Source organism: Danio aesculapii, chromosome 16 (genome assembly GCF_903798145.1).
Source record: "Danio aesculapii chromosome 16, fDanAes4.1, whole genome shotgun sequence".
NCBI lineage: Eukaryota > Metazoa > Chordata > Actinopteri > Cypriniformes > Danionidae > Danio > Danio aesculapii.
The window spans coordinates 56,538,664-56,546,163 of NC_079450.1; positions in this window are offsets into that span (position 1 = coordinate 56,538,664).

The following is a 7,500-nucleotide window of genomic DNA, read 5'->3' on the forward strand; positions in this document are numbered from 1 at the left end:
GTCAAACACCATGAACCCAACACAACCAGTCAATACCATGAACCCAACACACCCAGACCAACATCACGAGTCAAACACCACAAACCCAACACAGCCAGTCAAATACCATGAACCCAACACAACCAGACCAACATCAACACCACAAACCCATCACAACCAGTCAAACACCATGAACCCAACACAACCAGTCAAATACCATGAACCCAACACACCCAGACCAACATCAACACCACAAACCCAACACAACCAGTCAAACACCACGAACCCAACACAACCAGACCAACATCAACACCACAAACCCAACACAACCAGTCAAACACCATGAACACAACCAGACCAACATCAACACCACAAACCCAACACAACCAGTCAAATACCATGAACCCAACACAACCAGACCAACATCAACACCACAAACCCAACACAACCAGTCAAACACCATGAACCCAACACAACCAGACCAACATCAACACCACAAACCCAACACAACCAGTCAAATACCATGAACCCAACACAACCAGCCCAACATCAACACCACAAACCCAACACAACCAGTCAAATACCATGAACCCAACACAACCAGACCAACCTCAACACCACAAACCCAACACAACCACTCAAACACCATGAACCCAACACAACCAGCCCAACATCAACACCACAAACCCAACACAACCAGTCAAACACCATGAACCCAACACAACCAGCCCAACATCAACACCACAAACCCAACACAACCAGTCAAACACCATGAACCCAACACAACCAGACAGATATCTTGATTCAAACACCATATTCCCAACACAACCACACACAACCAGCCAGACATCACAGGTCAAACACCACAAACCCAACTCAGCCAGTCAAATACCATGAACCCAACACAACCAGACTAACATCAACACCACAAACCTAACACAACTAGTCAAATACCATGAACCCAACACAACCAGCCCAACATCATGAGTCAAACACCACAGACCCAACACAACCAGTCAAATACCATGAACCCAACACAACCAGTCCAACATCAACACCACAAACCCAACACAACCAGTCAAACACCATGAACCCAACACAACCAGACAGATATCTTGATTCAAACACCATATTCCCAACACAACCACACACAACCAGCCAGACATCACAGGTCAAACACCACAAACCCAACTCAGCCAGTCAAATACCATGAACCCAACACAACCAGACTAACATCAACACCACAAACCTAACACAACTAGTCAAATACCATGAACCCAACACAACCAGCCCAACATCATGAGTCAAACACCACAGACCCAACACAACCAGTCAAATACCATGAACCCAACACAACCAGTCCAACATCACGAGTCAAACACATATAAATCATCATGGACCAAACACCCTGGAATAAGCACATAAAGTAACACGTAACAATCACCATGTGAAAGCACCACATGACAAACACCACATACTAAACACCACATGTACAATACCACAAGCTAAACACCGCTAGCCAAATGCTCTGCCATCGATGGTGTTTTCAGGGTGAGATAGCTCTGTGCTAGCAGTGCTTTTAATTGCATTTGCCTGAACAGTGTCTCTGTGGCTGGTGTTTGACAGCAGACTTTGAACATCATCTCCACAATCACCACACATGCAAGCTAAAATCGCTGCTGTCATAATATGTGGGCTATTAAAAGAGAGATGTCCAGACTGCTTCATAGATGTGACGCGTTTCCAGTCACTGCTTGTGAAACGGTGTCTGCACATTTCATTAGAGTCATCACACGTTAGATCTGATGCACATTTGTGATGATGCAATCCTTACTGAGAGTGCAAAATAAATGAGATTTAACTTTAATTACATGCACATAACAACCTGCTATTTATGGAAAAATGTGTAAGGATACAGATAAATGAAGACATAATTACAGTAGAAACTGTTAGATTTAATAGTTTATACTTTATTTAAATCAACAACAGCAAATTATTATTATTTCATCTGTATTTATTGATTATTGTCAGATTCTATCTATATAGTGATTAAGTGCAAACCTGCTATACAGTTATTAATAAAGGGTTGCTTTAGTTACCTAAACATGCATCTTTATATGTTATATGTTTATCTTTATTTGTAAATATATTTTATTAAAACTTTATATGTTTGCCTTTTTTGTTTGACCTAATTAAAGAAAAACTATGAAGATTTTATTTATTTATTTATTTATTTATTTATTTATTTATTTATTTATTTATTTATTTATTTATTTATTTATTTATTTATTTATTTATTTATTTATTTACAAATTTATTTATTTATTTGTTTATTTATTTACAAATTTATTTATTTATTTGTTTATTTATTTACAAATTCATTTATTTATTTATTTAAAAATTTATTTATTTATTTATTTATTTACAAATTTATTTATTTATTTATTTATTTACAAATTTATTTATTTATTCATTTATTTATTTATTTACTAATTTATTTATTTTTTTATTTACTAATTTATTTTTTATTTACTAATTTATTTATTTACTAATTTATTTATTTATTTATTTATTTACTTATTTATTTACTAATTTCTTTATTTATTTACTTATTTATTTATTTATTCATTTACTCATTTACTTATTTATTTACTAATTTATTTATTTATTTATTTACTAATTTATTTATTTACTAATTTATTTATTTATTTATTTACTAATTTATTTATTTATTCATTTACTTATTTAGTTACTAATTTATTTATTTATTTATTTAATAATTTATTTATTCATTCATTCATTCATTCAATAAAATATATTTATATTATTATAAAATAAATAAATACAAATACAAAATAAAATGAACACAGAATATATATATATATATATATATATATATATATATATATATATATATATATATATAAACTACATAAATACTGTATAAATATACCCTCCCCCCCCCCCCCCCCCCCCAGTGTGTTATTTGCCCCGGTTTTTACATTTTGTAATTAAAACATAATAGTTTGTTTTGCAGACTATCAAAAAATATATATATATATATAGCTTAAAGGGGCTAATAATTTTGACCTTAAACTGCTTTTATTCTAGCCGAAATAAAACAATAAGACTTTCTCCAGAAGAAAAAATATTATCAGACATACTGTCAACATTTATTTGCTCTGTTAAACATCATTTGGGAAATATTTAAAATAAAATAAAAACATTTCAAAGGGGGCTAATAATTCTGATTTCACATATATTTGTATATATGAACTGTGAATAAAAATGATAACCGATGTTCAGTGACACCTAAAAAATAAATAAAGAAATAAAGAAATAAACACTGCTATTAACCAAGGTGTACCACATGTAATTCTGAATATGAATTTGATATTTACAACATGTGCATAATAATTACAGAATATAAAATAATGCATGAATGCATTAATACTGCATTTAATAATTGTAGTTAACCTATATACAAACTGCAGGTATTAATTCTAATGTAAGTACTCTACTGTAAATGTAAAATAATGTAATAAAGATTTTTTCCCCTTATTAGTTTATTAAAGCCCAGATTCCCTTTTTTAAAATATTTAAATGAGCACAATATTTAAAGTTATGGACTTCAACGCACATCCTTTAACTAATCATTAGCTCATGATGTGCTAAGATATGATTATATTATGAATTAAGGTTCATGCTACTCACAAATCATTAACTAAAACTTTTAGCTCAATTATCTACTAATTAGCTACTTTATAACAGTCATTAATTCAGAAGTTGGGTTTATGTATTAGTGATATAGGATAAGATCATATTCTATGACTACTAATGAACAGTTAATATCTTATTAATAATAGGCAGGTAATAAGTGTTTGAAGCACTTTGAATATTGTGCTCATTAAAATCCTTCAAAAAAGGGAAATCTTTGGTTTCAAAGCTATTATGCTAACATATTAGGCAGATCACCTACTGCACTCTTAACTGAGACTTTTAGCTTAATAATTTGCTAATTAGGGGCAAACCAGTGGCACAGTGGGTAACGCTATCGCCTCACAGCAAGAAGGTTGCTGGTTCGAAGGTTTATGGTCCGAGTTTGCATGTTCTCCTCGTGTTGGTGTGGGTTTCCTCCGGGTGCTCCAGTTTCACCTACAGTCCAAACACATGCGCTATAGGGGAATTGGGCATGCTAAATTGTCTGTATGAGTGTGTATGGGTGTTTCCCAGTGCTGGGTTACAGCTGGAAGGGCATCCGCTGTGTAAAACATATGCTGGAAAGTTGGCGGTTCATTCCGCTGTGGCGACCCCTGATTAATAAAGGGAATTTGCTAATTAGCTACTCATTAATAGTTCTGAATTTAGTAGCTGGGTTTATGTATTAGGCATATAGGATAAGATCATACTTTATAACTACTAATAAACAGTTAATATCTTAATAATAAGCAGTTCATAAGCGGTAAATATGAAAGAACTTAATAAAACTTTATGTTTCCCCACATATAGAGCTAAAAATACACTGACCACCATAGGTTAAAATAATGAATGCACAGGAGTAGTTCATCACTGTCTCTTTAACGTGGACTAAAGTGAACTCTCAGCGTGCGCGAGAGCTATAAATGAAACTTGGCTGAACACTGAGTTTATTAGAGCCCAGATTCCCTTTTAATTGCCTGAAATATTTGTGGAGTGTGCAGAGAAAACACAGATCGAGGACTCAACTGCAGTTCGGCAGCCATGTGTTTGTTAAAGCCCCAGCAAACATTTCTCTTTCTTAATGAACTCTCTCCTCCTCGTCTCATTATGGGGCCAATTCAGCAGTCGGAGCCAATATGAGCGCAAACACACACGGCCAATCAAACACACACTTTAGCAGGAGCGAGAGCAGGAGCTGAATCGGTAATACTTTACAATTAATGCATGCTTAAAATAATGCAGATAATCATGAGTCAATGTTTAACTCATCAAAACTTAAACCATATATTTAGGGTTAATGCATCAGAAATAAATGAACATTGGTTTACACTTTATTTTAACTCACGTTAACCATGCATGCACATTAGTAATGCATTACAATGCATTTACTGTCTTCAAATTGTATTCATTGTATTGCAGAAGACTTGTGAGACTATTAATCTGAGATATGATATGGTTATGAACAGGTTATGGTGGTATGAGCCGATTTAATTGTAATTAAGCAGTCAATTAATGAATGCTTAAAATAATGCACAGATAATTAAGAGTCAGAATGTTTAACTAATGAAAACCCATGCCATTTATTAAGGATTACTGCATCAGAAACAAATGAACATTCAGCTGCACTATTTTAAGTCACATCAACTACTACACTGGAAACAATATTCATTGCATTTACTTCAAATGTTTTAGGGTTTTTTTTATTTTAAACACACTGAAAAAAAATATTCAGAGATGATTCCTTGGATTTACTCAATTTTTTTTTTACATTAAGTAGTGGTAAACAATTTATTTTGGCTGAATTAAGTTGAAATTAAGTTAAACATTATTAAAGTCAACACATTTTTTCAGTGCATTTAACTTTTTTATTTAGATTTGGGCTGAATTTAAACCAACAAATTAAGTTGAGCATCACTAAATTTAATGTGTTTGTTTAAATAAAGCCTTTACAATAACAAGTACAATGCACGTATTGTATTCAGATTGTATTTATTACTGTTCAAACTATGTAATACACTCAAAAAAAAATTGCTGCTTTTACAAACTACTTATTTCAAATTAGCTGAAACAACACAATTCATGAGTGTCTTTTTTATGGGGGGGGGGGGTCAACCTAATTATCTTATGTTTAATCAACTTGATTGTGAAACACTTTACATTCACTTAATTGAGTTGAGATGTCATGAAGGGTAATTTTGTGGAACCCTCTTCACACGGTAATAATAATAATAATAATAATAATAACAATAATGTGTATAAATATTTGTATTTTTACATTTCTTTTTTCCTTTTTAATTATTTCCCAAACAGAGCAAGGAAATGTTCACAGTATGTCTGATAATATTTGTTCTTCTGGAGTAAGTCTTATTTGTTTTATTTCGGCCAAAATAAAAGCAGTTTTTAAATTTTTTTAAGCCATTTTAAGGTCAATATTATTAGCCCCTTTAAGATATATATTTTCTGATAGTCTACAGAACAAACCATCATTATACAATAACTTGCCTAATTACCCTAACCTGCCTAGTTAACCTAATTAACCTAGTGAAGCCTTTAAATGTCACTTTAAGCTGTATAGAAGTGTCTTGAAGAATATCTAGTCTAATATTATTTACTGTCATCATGACAAAGAGAAAATAAATCAGTTATTAGAGATGAGTTATTAACACTATTATGATTAGAAATGTGCTAAAGAAATCTTCTCTCCATTAAACAGAAATTGGGGGAAAAATAAACAGGGGGGGCTAATAATTCAGGGGGGTTAATAATTCTGACCTCACAATAAAATAAACACACAATAAAATACAAGGATTCATCAGAAAAAAATAATAATAAATTCCACTCCAAAAAATTAAGTTTGCTGTTTGTTCAAACTACTTATTTAAAATGAGCTGAAACAACACAATTATTGCATGATTTTTTTTGCGACATCTTAATTTTGTTGTGTTCAATCCACTCAAATTTGTTACGTTAACTTAATTGATTTGTGTTGGGACATCATGAATAAAATGTGTGGAAGCCTGCATTTTATACAGTGTATGAACAAATATGCATCATCTTAAAACTAATGTTTGACCATTTACTCTAAACAAGCTGAGACAACACAATTCCTGCATTTTTTCGGGGGTGGCACAACTTAGATGCTTTATGTTCAATTCACTTAAATTTGTAAAAACTAATAAGGTAACTCCCAACACAAAGTGACTGTGTGGAACCCAGGATTTATTTTACAATTGCACAATTCATTTGTTCATTTTCCTTTGGCTTAGTCTCTATTTCAGAGGTCACCACGGTGGAATGAACCACCAACTATTCAAGCATATGTTTTATGCAGCAGATGTCCTTCCAGCTGCAACCCAATTATGGGAAACACCCATTCACTCTCATTCTCTCTCTCTCACACACACACACACACACACACACACACACATACATTGCGGCCAATTTAGTTAATCAGTTATCCAATAGCGCATGTGTTTGGACTGTGGGGGAAACCGGAGCACCCAGAGGAAACCCACACCAACACTGAGAGAACATGCAAACTCCACACAGAAACACCAACTGACCCAGCCGAGACTCAAACCAGCAACTTTCTTGCTGTGAGGCCACAGTGCTAACCACTGAGCTACCGTGTTGCCCGGTTGCACAAATCTTGTATTTTTTTGACCAACTTAATTGTTTTAAGTTCAGTTCACTTAAATTAAAAAAACAACAACTATACGTTAACTTAATCGATTTGTGTTGGGTGAACATGGAGTAACTGTGTGGATCCCAGCATGTTTATCTTTTTAGATTTCAGCGTTTTTAGATCTCACGTGCAATGAA